General features: G+C 43.4%; 1 long non-coding RNA gene across 1 annotated transcript in view; it reads left to right on the forward strand.

Moving 5' to 3' along the window:
* Positions 1-16,275, forward strand: part of LOC136373294 (uncharacterized) — a 394,644-nt gene that overhangs the window by 113,334 nt on the left and 265,035 nt on the right. The gene's annotated exons all lie outside the window — the stretch shown is intronic.

Genomic DNA, 16,275 nt, shown 5'->3' on the forward strand with positions numbered 1-16,275 from the left:
ATACTGACAGATTTCACTGGCTGGAATTACAACGTGATTCACAGAGGCAAATTGCTTTTTAAACCACTTAGCAAATACTAACCTGTTAAAATAGTTCAGAGACATTCAGGTGACCCATGATAAGCAAAGATCCATGAAAACCATGACAGATTTTATTCTCAACTAGAATATTCAAGTCATGGAGTTGCCATTTTGTAAAGCCTAGTGGCACAAATGAATTAAACCAATATTCTGTTATAATGTTTTCTTCAGAAGTAGTCGAGTTTATTCTGATGCAACAGAAACAAGGGAACTAAGAATATTATTAAGGATTATTAATTTCCATCAGTAATCCATTCATCTGTTTCTCAGACTACTGTAGAGACTCTTTGAAAACAAAGTAAAGAGATCAGCCTGCAGCTACAGGCATTTTATAGTCCATGTTCTCCAATTAATTTAAAACCCAGTCTTACATAACTCAGTAAAAGCTTTGCCAAAGCCAGATTCGCCAGAGAGTGAGTTTTTAATTTGGTGACACTCAATAGCTCATTTTGAAAATGCTATAAACTTGTTTTCTCTGTCAATAACTGTTCGATGACCATGACCACAAGTGTTCTGGTCCCTGGTAAAATGGCTTCGGATGCAATCACCCCTGGCTTGTGCCAAAACTCTGGTATTTATCAGGTAACAAGGACAGAGATTTCAATATCATATTAGGTTATTCTTATTGTAGGACAAATCTTTATGATTTTATGACATATAAAAAAAAAACAAAACAACCCTGGTACATTCCAGGGCTATCCTATGCATGCACCTATGCATGTAATTTGCCAATGAACCTATTAATTAAAAGGCCAGTAAAAGACAACAAAACTTTCATTTGCTATTAAAAATACAATTTCTTTTTTACTTTGCATGCATAATCTACCAAAGAGTATTTTAGTAAGCTTAGTCTCCAAAAAAAAATTTATTTACTATTCTGCTGTCTTCCCATTATGTATAAATGTTCCAACTTCATGATTAATGAATTTAGAAATTCCCCAACAAGTACCTGGCCACCTTGGAGCTCAGTAAGCAGAACTGATATGGCAGCACTGTATTAAAGAAATACTCAATGTTTTTTAAGAAATTCAAATGTTAATATAATGTAGATGAAAAAATTATGCAATCATGATATTTCACATTTCCATTCCATATTTTCTACTCATACAATTTCAGGAAATCCTTTATTCAGGCAAAGAAGTTACTCTTATACTTGTCCTCCCCTAAAATAACATCTCTTCCTTTATTACTACTTTTTATCAAGAATTTCTAATTTAATTCTTTTATGGTATCAGCAACCCAGTAAATCTAACCAGTTTTATTGACTGCTAATGATTTCTTATTACAAAAAATTTTTGATAAGAAATGCAAGTTCATATTTTAAAATAGATACATGATTTCAGCTAGCAAAGAAAAGAAAGAAAAAAGGTCATTTTTGTTCCAGTAGGCTGACATAGCAAGTTAACTCCTCTCCACAGACCAACGAGCAGGTTCAAACCTCATTTCTTTCTTTGAAGCACACAGGAACTGACACCACTGCTGCTCAACAGCCAAATGTAGCATGAAACAAGAACAACACTGGAAGGCAGGACCTAAATTGCTTTGCATGGATCACCTTTGTGACACACATAGTGCATTAGGAGTGGGAATCATGTCTTTTTTTCCTTTATCACTATGGCTGGTTGTCCTATGCTATCGGCTTCAGATGTCACTGTTTTTACTGGACAGTTTAAAGACCACATTTTTATTAGATGAACTTGAGGCTGCCACTGAAACTAAAAACACCTTGTATTTGTCAGGCTACTGAATTTCTTTAAAATGCTATTTAATTCTGTTCACTTGAAAGGAACCACCACAACCAGAAGTTTACAAACCTTTTGCCTCAAGTGAATTATCATTGCACTGTAACTACTGTGAATACAATCTCCTAAAACAGCTATGGCAGCTAGTGCAGAATACTGCTCACTTTGGACAATGTGCTAATGCTTATATTTGAATATTTCACTTTTTATACCTGATCTTTTTCATACATTAGAAGGGCAGCAGTAACAGAACATTTAAAAAAAATTACTTAGTAACTTCATACTGAGCTCTTCTAAATCTCCACTCCAGGAGAAAGGCACAAAGTAAAACTTATTGTTTCGTAAATTAAAAAGCAAATAGATGTCCCATTTTCCACCTTTCCTCTAAACTGAGGGGGTTCTGTAAAAGAAGAACATAAAAACAGGCTCTGTATAATAGACCAAAGCAGTGGTCTTTTACTTTTACAAGGCTCTGGCCAAGTGAAACAGGCGATGAGGATACAGTACTTGCAAACCCCCAAAATCAGCAGAGAAGGATGAAGGTTGTTTGTGGGCACATGCTGATGGCCAGAGGCAGGCAGTGCACCAGCTTTACCTGCTGTTCTGACACAGTTACAGCATAAGATGCTCATTGCAGTGACCAGCTGAAGAAGGTGAAAGTCAGTACAGAAGCAAGGCAGCCTGAACAGCTCTGCCAGCACCATCACCAAAAGCATCAAGGCTACAAGGGGAACAACAACCACAACCTCACTTGAAGGACAGGGACAATGACACATGCTTAACCACAGTCACACTCCAGTTAACCAACTGAAGCTATTTCTAGAAGCAAAGTTTTGGAGACTAGTACTTAAATGTCAAATCTTAACCTTTCCATTCTTTCTCTCCCCCCCCCCCCCCCCCCTTTTTTTTAGTACAGTCAATTCTCTTTGGACTTCAACATGCAATCACCATATTGTGTCCAAGCACACAAACCCATATCAAGAGAAATTATGAGAGCTACTATAAACACTCAGGTGATTGAAAACATTGTCACTGTTCCTAGCACCAGTGAATCTCAATTGCAAGTAGAACACAGAAAAAAAGATACTCTCAACATAATTTAATGTAAAAGACGGCTAGCTGCGAGAGGTCACATAACCAATCTGCAGATAGATTGCAATAGGATGCTGGTCAGCCCTTATCTTTAGAGACAGTTTCTGTGGGGTGTAACTTCTGGACAATATCAAATGTGTAGCAGAAGCCATAGGAATGCAGAGGTGGAAGTTACTTTCGCGCTTTTTCATTTAACCAATAGTATGCTTACTTTTAGTTTTATGCATGAGCTTATTAGGTGTGCTATAAATTCTGTAAACGCTTCTAAATAAACTAAGTCTTGCTATTCAATCGTATCGATTTGTAGCATTTCTCCCGCCGACCGCAACAATTTAAAATGTTTTTGTATCGCTTTCTAGTAAGGCCACACTGTGACCAAAATCAGCAAAAAATCAGTTGCCACAAAGCCGGCAGAAGAGGACTGAGCAACATCAACTGTTTTGGTACAATTTCCCAAGAATATGCACATAGAAAATATTTTCTTTAAAATTCCTTCTTAAAAACTAAACAATCACAGGTCTCAAGCTGTTTGCAGCATAATTACAGCCCGCTGGTTAATTCAAATTTGTTTTCCACAGAAACAAAGCAATATTTGGCTCAGTCAGAGCTATCAAGCTTTTGTTCCTAACAGCATTTAATCACTCTGGGAGCCTTAGTATCACATCCACATTTATCTGTTTGACAAAGGATTTGCATTGAGTCATTCGTAACTTAAATTTGCAGACTCGCATTGTTTAATGATGCTAAATTAGAAACAGTTTGCTAATGACTTTTTGCCAAAGTTGGTGTTTGTCTACTGAGTCCTACTATTAGAAACAGAAAAAGCAAAGGAAATACACATTTTGTAGCTTTTCTACATAAGGGGAACTATTTTGTTCCCTTAATGTTGCAAAAGGTAAAATAGAAGTCAGATCTTTCACAGTTTAGGCTGGACTAACACTGCACCTATTTTTCTGCTCTTTATATTTGGTCTTAAGTACTCAAGAGTTAAATAAGAATTTTGACTAGGCAGCTTAATACTTCCTGTGTATTACAAAACACTTACAAAAACCATTCTGCATGCACCAGTAGATTACAGCTGTACCTCGTGTCCTTAGTTTTCACACACAGAAATTAGTAAGTTAACAGAATTGCTCCTCAGAGACAAATATAAGTCTAAGGAGGCACCTGCACGTTCAACATTTGGTCATAGAACATACATCCCACTGTGTTCCTGTAACTGAATCATGAACTACTCCTTTCAAGAGTGTTAGAGGTTTTTTCCCTATATACTGGTCAGAATAATTCTGATACCTTAAAAGTCAGTAAGATTCTGACATTGGGGTTTGGGTTCTTATCTACCATTCCTCTTGCTATGTCACTTCTCACAGATGTTTTAGCATTCCTTTACTGCAGTCTGCTAGAGAGGCTGTAGAGAGGCATTAATTACTTTCAACTGTAAAATATTTTTTCCCATGTGATAAAGCACTTAGATCTGTGCATGCCAGATAAGAGGGGCATGTGACTTGTTCATCCCATGAAAAAACACATTTTTGCAATTTAGACATTGATACAATCTTAGTCACTGCTGGACAAAATATTACAGCAATAATATAGATGTGCACTTCCACTTTAGTGTGATAGCTACACAGTATTACACTACAATTCCCATTATATTACCATTTAGAACAAGTGACTAGTCTTTTAAAACCCAAATATTCACCAAGCACTTTTTGGAAATCCATAGGTAGCCCCATCCAAATGTCAACAGAAAACATCATTTAACACTAGAAAAGTCAGTGAGTAGAATGTGACTGGAGAACAAGATTTTTCCACAGTAACAAAGAAATAATGGTAAAAATAACAAACTGGCAGAACTGACATGCTGGCAGAACAGGCTGAGTAACATATTCCAGATAATTCAATAAAGATGCTTTACCATGTCACAACACAATGCCAATATTGTGACATCCTGCTGTATAAGAAGTGTGTAATTTTGGGAACCTGTAGGCCACATCATCCCCTATAAGGTCTCCCCAGAAAAAATAGCAGCCCTGGGAGACTTCATGACAAACAAGTTGGAGGTTTTTTCTCATTTAATCATTTTATTACAGCAGTGAAATTTCACATTTCAAACTTAGAATAATCTGTTGAAATACCTATTATATAAAGACCAGAAGAAAGATCAACAGGCACAAACAAGAACTCTATACACAAAATTTCTGGGATTAAAAGCAGTCTCCTACTAGTATGATACAAGCCCCTTCTACCTCCCACTCATCCAATTCATCTGTTTGCATGTATTTTCGGATCAGTTTAAAAAACATTTGAGGTGAGCTGCATATTGACTTTCAACATGTTGAAATTTGAAATATCTAGGAAGCAATGTCATAAAATGGAAGTGTTGCCAAAGACAGGTGAGTATGAATATCATGTAGTCTGTCAAATGCTCAGGAGCTCAACATAAAGGTTCATTTACTAAAAATGACCATTGAAGGCAGCAGACACATAGGGTAGTCTCACCAAAAAGAATACAGGAGGTCTGATGAATTACACACACCTTTTCCCATTAAAGTCTATATCACTGTATAGCATAAATTCAAAAAGCTCATTGTAGAGCAAAGCAGATAGTTGGAAGAAGACACAAAAGCATTAAGCTATATAATCAATACAAGCAGCTAAAACTTATACTGCTTACTCCAGAGTATTAAGAATTTATTCTACTTTTCTGCATAATAACTGATTTCCATTAGAGCAAAGCATTTCCTATCAAATTTCATAACCATGTGACTCAGGATAGACTGTGTTGCAAACCCTTTGATAGCAATATATTTGGAACACCACATCTGTTTATTTCTCCTAACATTAGTCAGTTATTTATGAAAACACACACAAAGGATAGTTTCCATTTAATATTAACATACTATTCCATGTGAAAGGATAGAAGGCACTAAGATTACAGGTGGATTATTCTGAATTAAGAACTCTTTCATTTTACTTATCTTTAAAATTGGCATGCAGGTGACTAAAACCACTTAATTGAACATTTAACTTTCTAAAAAGCAGATAAGAATATTCTTGCACGACACAACCTTAACAGAACGATCCTCTGTAAAGTGTTTTTGCAAATAGTATTTTTGCATTATTGAATTCTTTGTAGATGTTCATCATAGCACGTTAATCTCCTGAGTTTCCACAAACATCTCTTCCATTTGCATTAATGGAAGATGTGCACAATACTTTTTTTTTTAATGACATTATTAGTATGAATAAGAAATAATTATCTTAGTTCTTAATGTATGAGATGTCATGCCTCATGAACAATAATTGGGACTCATGTTCCTTTATGCCTCAAAGCTGTTAAATACAATTTAGAACTGTTCCTCACCCTCACTGTATTAGTGCTTTAATTCTTAACCTCTGCTTATGTCAGTCACTGTTGGTTTTTTGTTTTTAAACATTTGGCAGTCATGTTAAATAACAGCTATGATGCCATGGGACACCACTTTTTCAAGTGTTATTCACTGTCTGTGTTATTTACTTTCTTCTTTCCTCTTATTCGTTTGCTGAAACTGTCCACATAATATATGAAGTCACGTAGGTCTCTCTCCACATAGTCAACACAACCACAAATATGAATATGATTTGACTAGTGGTGCATAAACTTGCTGCAACAGCTTTCACAATGTTTGACAAACGGCATCTATAGTCTAAATCCCAGTGAAATAAGTGCCATAAAAGAAAATGCAGCCTGACAAAGGCGTGTGCATGTACCCAGAGCTGCACATTCCTAACTCGTGCACTAAGCCACCTGCACTACACCCACATATATTGGCACATGCCAGTGTTCCAATTCTAATAGTGCTTAATTTTCCCTAAGCAATGTCACTGGATCTCTCCAGCTTGGGGGAAAGTTCAAGCTACTCTGGATCAGTTTCACCAGAAGTCAGGGAATGTATGCCTTCCCCATCAACAGGACCCTTCGCCCTGTGTATAATGTGAAGAGTTACCTCTTGCAGCCAGGATGTCCTGAAAATATCCCTAATAAATAACTGGTGGTATACAAATCCACCAGCCAAGAGGCAGCAAGTCCCTGCTGCTCCTTCCCATTGCCAGGAAAGGGGTACCAGATCCTGCAAACCAAGCAGACTTCCTAGTGACAGAACCACATCCTCACCTACAAACTCATCACACCTCAACTTCTGCAGGTCCTTCATTTCAGGTACTACACAGCCACAAGTTCCCCACGGCACAGAACTCTCAGAGATGAGCTCCTCACACTCATTTTCCCATCAGCAACTACCACAAACATACCAAGCAGAGACTGAGCTAAGCCTGCACAACTGCAGGACAGCCAATATTTTGCAGTGGCACTTTGTAAATAGGTGCTTCATCCAAGATGCCAAACCTGCTCACAACCACCAGTCTCAGCATTTTGAGACAGGGAAACTAAGGCAGAGTCCAGCTATCGGGTACACAGACAAAAAAAAACTAATAAAATCTATGTGTCCTGATCATCAGTTTAATCTCTAGATAAGTTGTTTGTAAATTATAAGCAGGTGATTTAAAAGCACATGAAGCTTTTAAAGCTAAGGTCAACTTTACTAGAAGAACCTGAAAAACTGGAATTTCATTTTAAATACAAGAAAAAAAACACTTTTAAGATCTTCCTACTTTGCATTCCAAACTACACTAAACCCCCTATTTTGTAAGATTGAGATGTCAAGTATTAAAAGGATTAAAAGCTCAATCATATCTTTGTATACTCTAGATCCAAAATATTTAGTAACAAAGTGTCCATCTGTGCATTCTAGAGTTTTAAGGCCATTTATTTTACATCAGTACTGTTCCATTTCACAAACCACTTATTCCTCAACCCTTTACTCAAAACATAAGCCCTTTGCCAGTCTGCAGAGTACTACTTACAACAGAAAACTTATAAATACATATATGAAAAACATCAGGTAATATAGAACAGTATCAAATTTACTGTTCTCTGCAATGAAAGTAATTAATCCCATCACCTATTTTACTGGTCAATCTAATTTCCAAGGGATTTTTTAATTAGTTGATTTATATTGCCTAATTAAATAGGTGCTATTTTGTAATCTTTCTCATTCTTTATAATAAAATATATTAATCATTTTAGCATTAGATATACGAGTCCTAATGTCAGGTCTGTGTGCCAATAAAAATGTCTTCATAAACATTGAGATACACTGAGTCATTATCAAGAGATGATTAAGGCTGCTGATCACATATTTCTCATGCTCCAGATAAGCTCAGCATCATATAGTTTAAACATGACCACTAAACCTGTTCATACTTTCAACACTGAGATAATCAGCCACACCATCCCCATCACAAAGGCTGGAGCATTCTCAGGGCTAAGATTAGCACTTTAAAGGCAACGCACAAAATAAATGCTCCTTTCAGCAGCAGAGAGATCAGACTGGGCTAGTTCTGATTTTTCTTGCATTTAAGATTACTACAGTTTAAAAACAACAGCATAAGATAAAACACTAACGACACTGTTCAGCTGAAATAGGTTCAAATGTCTCACAACTCTTATCATCATGATACTTTCCTTATATTTAAGTCCTATTTTTTAACAACTCATAACAGGTAGCAATTTATTGGAAATAGCTTCTCTTCTGGTAGCCTTAAGTATATTTGATGCTTCCCACAAAAAGACTGAAGCACATCCACATCTTGTAATAAGATTAATTAATCTTAAATGTGATCTTGCCCAGCACAGGTTTTGTACAGCCTTTCTGCCTGAGAACAATAGAGACCATGCACATGGCACTGGATTCTTTCAGCCCCACCATAACAATGCCATGCTCAGCAACAACAAAAAAAAATACATTTAGAGGACCTGTGCACCTCTCTTTTACAGCACGTACCTACTGTAGCTGAAGAAAAAGCTGATCTGCAAGTAGACAATAAAAGCTTAAAAGTACTAATATTGTAGGTATTCGGCTGGAATACTATTGGGAAGCAGTAGTCTTTACAGCAATTTCCAGATAGAAAAGTCACCTACACTGCTACCTGTGCCTTTTAAAGCAACTCTTCCTCCTTCTGGAAGAGCTGCTTCCTTAAATAAAGGCAGAGGGAATTCAGTACCTTGAGCTTAGTAGTTTTATTTCAGAGAAGGAAAAAAAAGCCACCTGCATATCCTTACACAGAACTAACAGCAACAAAAGGTGAACAAAAGCTACATCGGGATTTGGCAAGACAAAGGCATATTGTGAAGCTACTTTACACTGACTGTGGTTAGATAAGGGACAGGCGGCCGGAAGATCTCGGACTGTAACGGTGAGGAGGAGAGCAAGCCCCATCCCCCTCTCGAGATAAGATACCCCTGAAAAGAATGTAGACCCTCTACTAACATGTGCCAGTACTTTTCCACTCCAACTACTAACCCAGGAGGTGTGGCAATATCCTGTTTGACGTAGTAGTAGATAAGAAGTATAAAACCTGAACCTTTTACTTAATAAACGTCTTTTGTAACCGTCTGCCATATTGGTACCATGCGTCTGTTACAAGACCCGACCCACTCATGAAAGTAAAGTGGAAGTCGTGCTGTATGCCTAGATACCAGAGCCTCCACTGTGGCAGAAACAGCGAACTGCTACAAGTGGTGCCGTAAACCCGGGAACGATTACCTCGGAGGACGGGAGCTACGCTTTGGAAAGGCACAGCGGGTAGGAGTCGGCCGGTCCGAACTCCTGAGGAGGAGAAGGAAAAGGGGGACGCCCCAGGACCCCGCGGACAACATAAAGCCCGTGACGATGGTCGTAAGTGTAGATGCGGTCCACTGGAAACAGCGAGACCAAAGGGATTTATTTCTTGCTATTGCAAGATTATCGGATTTTGGCGTTATAAAACGCCCAATATATATATTAAATTCAGAGGGGTGGGAGAAATATACAGTTGCCCTGGCGGAAGATACAAAAGCCACCGGCAGCGGAAAAGTTTTAAAAGCATGGGGAAAAGTTGAAAAAGTGTTGCGAAAAGCAATGGAAGAACAGGAGGCTTGGAACGCTGCAAAAACGTGTTTATTCACGGCTAAGCAGCCGGGGAAAGGGGACCGAGGGGGCGCAGGACCCTCCGGAGAAGCCCCGGAAGAGAAGGGGGGGGGGCGCAGTGCAGCAGAGACCCCAGGGGAAAAGCGGGAGCCAGACGCGTCATCCCCCTCCACAAATACATGCATAAAAGCCGCGGAGCACGCGGAAAAACCCCGGGTCCCCCCGCGAGAGACCCCAGATCCGAACACCCCCGAAAAAACCGCGGCTTCCCCGACAATCCCTCCTTGCCGCGACCAGGGTTCGAGCGGCGGCACGGCGCTAGGACCGGCGGCGGCGCCGCCCGCGCGGAGCGGCGGCTCCCCGGCACGGTCCGAAACGGCAGCCTCTCCGGGCGCGGAGACGCAGCGCGGCCGCGCGGAGGAATGTGCGCGGTCTGTCTGGGAAGAACTAGCGCGGCAGGCGAGAGACGCAGAGAGATTAGCTGCCGCGGAGGGCATACACCCCCCGCCATATGGCCAATATGGCGCCGACGGTCCGGCGCGGGGGCGGGGCGACCAATCGCCGCTACCCCCCCCGCCATGTGGCCAAGATGGCGCCGGCCACGTGGAGCGCGCGCGGGGAAGGGCGCCACGTGGCGACGCGAACCCGGAAGTGCAAAACGCCGCGACCGAGCATGCGTGGGGGGTCGGAGGAATTCCGGAGCCACCGACCTACATGGCGCATGCGCGGGAGAGCGGGGGGGGGCGAACACGCGGACAAGGTCCCTTACCGGTGTCATCTACCAGGCGCGGGGGCGAGCAAAAAGGGGGAACGTGGGATAACCCCCGCGATAGGCGCCGGCGTCACCCCCGGTCGGAGGGGGGGGGGCCGGGCGCGGGAGGCGGAATGGAGTCAAAGCAGAGGGAACATCCGAGCCCACCCGCCGAAGGCGGAACGGGGGCGGAGTCCGGGGAAAAAGCATAGCAAACCGGAAGCTTACCACCAGTTCACTTCCGATACGGAAGGAAGTTATAGCTCCACGGCGAGCTCTACAGAGGGCTCCGAGTCCGATTCGGAAACGGAGATAACAGATTTTATAAAGTTTTCAGCGAAACCGAGCAAAGCTTTTAACAATGTAAGGGAACAAATTCAGGGCAAATTAACCGATTGGGGGAAGATAAAATTAGCCTGTGCAGAGTGGGAACCTGCGGCTGCAATACACGCGTTCCCGGTACGGGTTTCAGGCAACCGGCAGAACCAGAGACGAACTTATACCCCACTCAGTACGAAAGAAGTGCAGATTGTGGTGAAAGCGGTGCAGGAAAAAGGAATTAATTCACCCCTGGTGTCCACACTGATCGATGGTCTTTTTAGCAATGATGATATGCTGCCGTTTGATATCTCACAAATAACCCGTATGTTTTTTGATGGAGCAGGATTGATTGTATTTCAGCAGGAGTGGTCCAATTCATGCACAGCTGCCCTAGCTCAAGCCTCAGGGCAGGGACAGCCTCTGCATGGCTCTACTCTGTCCAGGCTGCTTGGCAAACATGACGATGTGGCCACGCCCCAAAACCAAGCTGCACACCTCACAGCAGAGGAGGTGAAAGCAACAACCAGGGCAGCTAGGGAGGCAATAAGGGCAGCTTCCCGGGTTGTGGACAAGTCCACGCCATGGTCAACGATCAAACAGGGGGAAAGTGAGAGTTTTACACATTTTGTGGACCGATTACAGGCTGCAATTGATTCATCCACCCTGCCTGCAGCTGCAAGGGGACCGGTGGTGACAGACTGTTTAAAGCAACAGTGTAATACTGTAACCAAGGAAATTTTACGGTCTCTGCCTGCAGGAGCCAGCTTAGCTGACATGATCAAACATGTGGTAAAGGAAGAACACCTAATACCCATGCAGGCAGCGGTTCATACCCTAACAAATGCAATGGCTTGCCTGAAATGTGGCCAAACAGGTCATGTAGCAGCAAGCTGTCCCCAGCCAGCACAGCAGCCAGTGGCAGCACCCCCGACCCAGCAGCGCCAAAGACCCACCTGCTGGAATTGTGGAAAAAGGGGACACCTGGCCAAGGAGTGCAGATCCAGGCCTCAGGGAAACGGAAGGGGGAGGGGGCGTGCGGGCCATATTCAGCCTCCTCCCACTGCGAGATGGCCCAGCCTTCCCAATACCCAGTGGGGCAGGGGACCTTCATACCCCATATATATACAGGAACCAGTCACTGTCTCATCCCCACCAGCCATTCAGTGGCAGAACAATGCACCATCACCAGCAGCCAACATGCACCTCTCACCACCACAAACTGCTCCAGTGTCACAGGGTCAACAGGGGACAAACCAGAGCGGAACCCCTGGGTGGCCTTGGTCATGAAAGTGGGGAGGGAGCCCTTGAGGGTGTGGGGGACGTGTCAGCTCTATGGCAGCCAGGACCCTCACGTTTTAGGGCTTCAGTTTTTGGCAGACACTGGATCAGACTGCACCATTTTTCCTCAATCACACTGGCCCAGACATTGGCAAATTAAAGAAGTCCCTCCTGTGAACGGGGTGGGGGGACAATCCAGGGCATGGAAAAGCACCCAATTGGTGGCGATAACACTCCACACAAAAAAGGGGCCAGAACAAACAGTTGCCATTTACCCTTACATTTTACAGGATTCTCCACCCTTAATAGGAAGGGACGTCCTGGCTATGCTCGGAGTCAGGATTACAAATTTATAATGAGGGCCACTGCCTTACACCCTTTGCTGCCGATCAAATTGACCTGGAAATCATCAGACCCTGTATGGGTTGAGCAGTGGCCCCTATGCGAGCCTCGCTTGGCAGCTTTAATAGAACTGGTTGAGAGGGAACTGCAAAAGGATCATATAGAAACCACTGTGAGTCCTTGGAACACGCCCGTTTTTCCTGTACCCAAAAGGTCAGGAGAAGGCTATCGCTTAGTCCATGACCTGAGAGAAGTGAATAAAACAATCCGACCCATAGGCCCAGTTCAGACACTGTTGCCCATGAACTCAGCTGTTCCTGAAGGACAGCCATGTGCAGTATTGGACATTAAAGACTGTTTCTTTTCAATACCTTTGCATCCTGAGGACAGGGAACGATTTGCCTTCTCTGTGGTTTTCCCGAATGGCAACCGGCCCAGCCTGCGTTTCCAGTGGAAAGTGCTACCTCAAGGTATGGTCGACAGCCCAACCATTTGTCAGATCACCGTGGACAAAGCACTGATGCCAGTCCGACACTCCTATCCTGCTGCCACCATCATCCAGTACATGGACGACATTCTGGTCTCAGCACCATCAGCGAGCCAAGTGGATCATCTGGTATCCAGGATCACAGAGACCCTCCAGGCCAACGGCTTCGAGATCGCGAGCGCAAAGATCAAGAAAGGACCCTGTGTCACCTTCCTAGGAGTGGGAATCACAAGCTCCTACGTGACACCTCCTAAGGTGAAAGTCCACCGAGATGTTAAGACGCTCCACGACGTGCAACGCCTGGTAGGATCACTGCAGTGGCTTCGCAACATCGTCCTGGTTCCTCCTGAGATCATGGACCCTCTGTACGACCTCCTGAAAGGAAAGCACCCCTGGGAATCCAAGGAGCTGACACCGCAAGCAGCGAGCTCCCTCGACTTCATCGAACAGCAGATGTCCACTGGCACACTTGCCAGATGGAACCCAGCGATGCCCCTGGACTTATATGTGCATTTTACACAAAAGGGGGGAGTGGGAGCATTGGCCCAAGGACCTTCTGAAAAGGCCCGACCGATTCAATGGGTGGTCCTTGGAAGGCCTGCTCGTGCATTTTCCCCAGCAGTAGAATGCATCGCTAACCTCATCATGAAAGGCAGGAAACTCGCCTTGAAACACCTAGGGACTGAGCCAGCGAGAATCCACCTTCCTTTTCGCAAGCAACCGACCATAGAATCAACCACAATCTCGGAGCATCTAGCCCTTGCTCTCGTCGGATTTGGAGGAGAAATCTCCTACTCCACCAGACCACCCTGGACTCAGCTGCTGACCATAGTTGACATAGACCTGCCACCAAAGGTTATGGACAGACCACAGCCAGGACCAACAGCTTTCACAGACGCTTCCTCCACTACTTCTACGGCGACAGCAGTGTGGCAGGTAGGAGAGCAGTGGCATTGCATCAAAGCATGTGACCCCACACTGTCAGTGCAGCAGCTGGAAGCTACAGCAGTAACCCTGGCCTGTGGACTTTTCCAAGAGGAACACCTTAACATTGTAACAGACTCTATATTCGTGGCAAGGCTCTGCCTAGCCATGGCAGGACCAGGTGTGTCAACATCAGCAGCAGCCCTAATGCTAGAAGAGGCACTCTCTTCACGAAAGGGCACTGTATCAATCATTCACGTCAATAGCCACAACCCAATCAAAGGGTACTTTCAGATTGGCAACGACAAAGCAGATGCTGCAGCGAAAGGGGTCTGGACACTGCAGGAGGCCCGTCAACTGCACGAATCCCTCCACATTGGACCCAAAGCACTAGCGAAGAGATGTGGAATCACAACAGCGGATGCCAAACATGTAGTGGCTACCTGCCCTCACTGCCAGAAGTCACCCCTGTGGACTAGTGGAGTCAACCCAAGAGGTCTTAAGCCCTCAGAAATCTGGCAGTCGGACTTCACCTTGTGTCAGCTGCTGAAGCCTCGAGCATGGCTTGCAGTAACAGTGGACACATTCAGTGGAACGATTGTAGCCACCCAGCATCCCAAGACTAACTCCAAAGCCACAATCCAGCACTGGCTGACAGCTATGGCATGGCTTGGTATCCCCAAGCAGATTAAAACAGATAATGGTTCCAATTTTATTTCTAAACCAGTGCAGGAATTCGCCTCCAAATGGAGGATCACATTAGTGCAAGGTATCCCATATAACAGTACTGGTCAAGCTATAGTCGAGCGGGCAAATCAAACCTTGAAAACTAAGATAGAGGTGTTGGCAAAAGCAGAAGGCTTTAACAATTCCATTCCCTCAGGAGAACAGGCACGCATACTGGCAACCGCACTGATAGCATTAAACCAATTCCCCAGAGGAAGTGAAGCAAATAATCCCATTCAAAAGCACTGGGCCTCCAGAACACTAGAGGAGGGCCCGCAGGTTGTAATTAAAAATGAGCTGGGTGAATGGGAACGGGGCTGGAGATTAATGCTTACAGGGCGAGGGTATGCAGCTGTCAAAAGGGATGGGAAAATCAGGTGGTGTCCTATTAAATCAATTAAACCTGATCTCCACAGTGAGCAGGATGAGACTAATGAAAACTGTGAGTTTCTGTTTACAGGACATGCTGGTGGGGCGACCACGTAACGCGTACACGCCTCTCCCAGAGGAACGAGACGCACCACCAAGCCGTAAGAAAGCACCAGAGAAACCCACGCGGGCGAGATCCAAGCACCAACGACATGCCTGCTGAACAAGATAGTTTCATTTGTCAAAGCTCGCCTAGATCAGACTAACATTCTGTTCATAGGCCAACATGAGATGCTGTGAATTTAAAATTGCCAGTCACAAGATTTCCAAACTTGCCTGGCAGAAAATTACTCAAGTTTTTAAACTCCTTTTTTCCCTTATTAAGTCCTAACCTTCTACCTCATTTAGTGCCTATATCTATATATATATATATGCGTATAACTACCTCGTTCTTTTGTGAGAGAGGGGGGGGAGATGTGGTTAGATAAGGGACAGGCGGCCGGAAGATCTCGGACTGTAACGGTGAGGAGGAGAGCAAGCCCCATCCCCCTCTCGAGATAAGATACCCCTGAAAAGAATGTAGACCCTCTACTAACATGTGCCAGTACTTTTCCACTCCAACTACTAACCCAGGAGGTGTGGCAATATCCTGTTTGACGTAGTAGTAGATAAGAAGTATAAAACCTGAACCTTTTACTTAATAAACGTCTTTTGTAACCGTCTGCCATATTGGTACCATGCGTCTGTTACAAGACCCGACCCACTCATGAAAGTAAAGTGGAAGTCGTGCTGTATGCCTAGATACCAGAGCCTCCACTGTGGCAGAAACAGCGAACTGCTACAACTGACAACCTGTATAACTATGTAAGTATTCAGATATGAATGATTCAAATTTATGTTTTATGCTTTTATTGTAACTTTTTATGAAGACATTCAATTTGTATTAAGGCTAAGACTTTAAAGAATAAAACTAGACCAAAGCAGGATGATTTCATCTCTACAAGAACTAACACAAACAAAAGTGCAGTACAATACAGCAGGTGATTTCAAGCTCAATTTCCAAATGAAACAGTCAGGAGGAGGAAACGTTCACATAAACACTATACAGAAAGCCTGCCAGCCTCAAAGCTTAACTTGTCATTTCAAGATCAG

This window comes from Sylvia atricapilla, chromosome W, assembly GCF_009819655.1.
Source record: "Sylvia atricapilla isolate bSylAtr1 chromosome W, bSylAtr1.pri, whole genome shotgun sequence".
NCBI lineage: Eukaryota > Metazoa > Chordata > Aves > Passeriformes > Sylviidae > Sylvia > Sylvia atricapilla.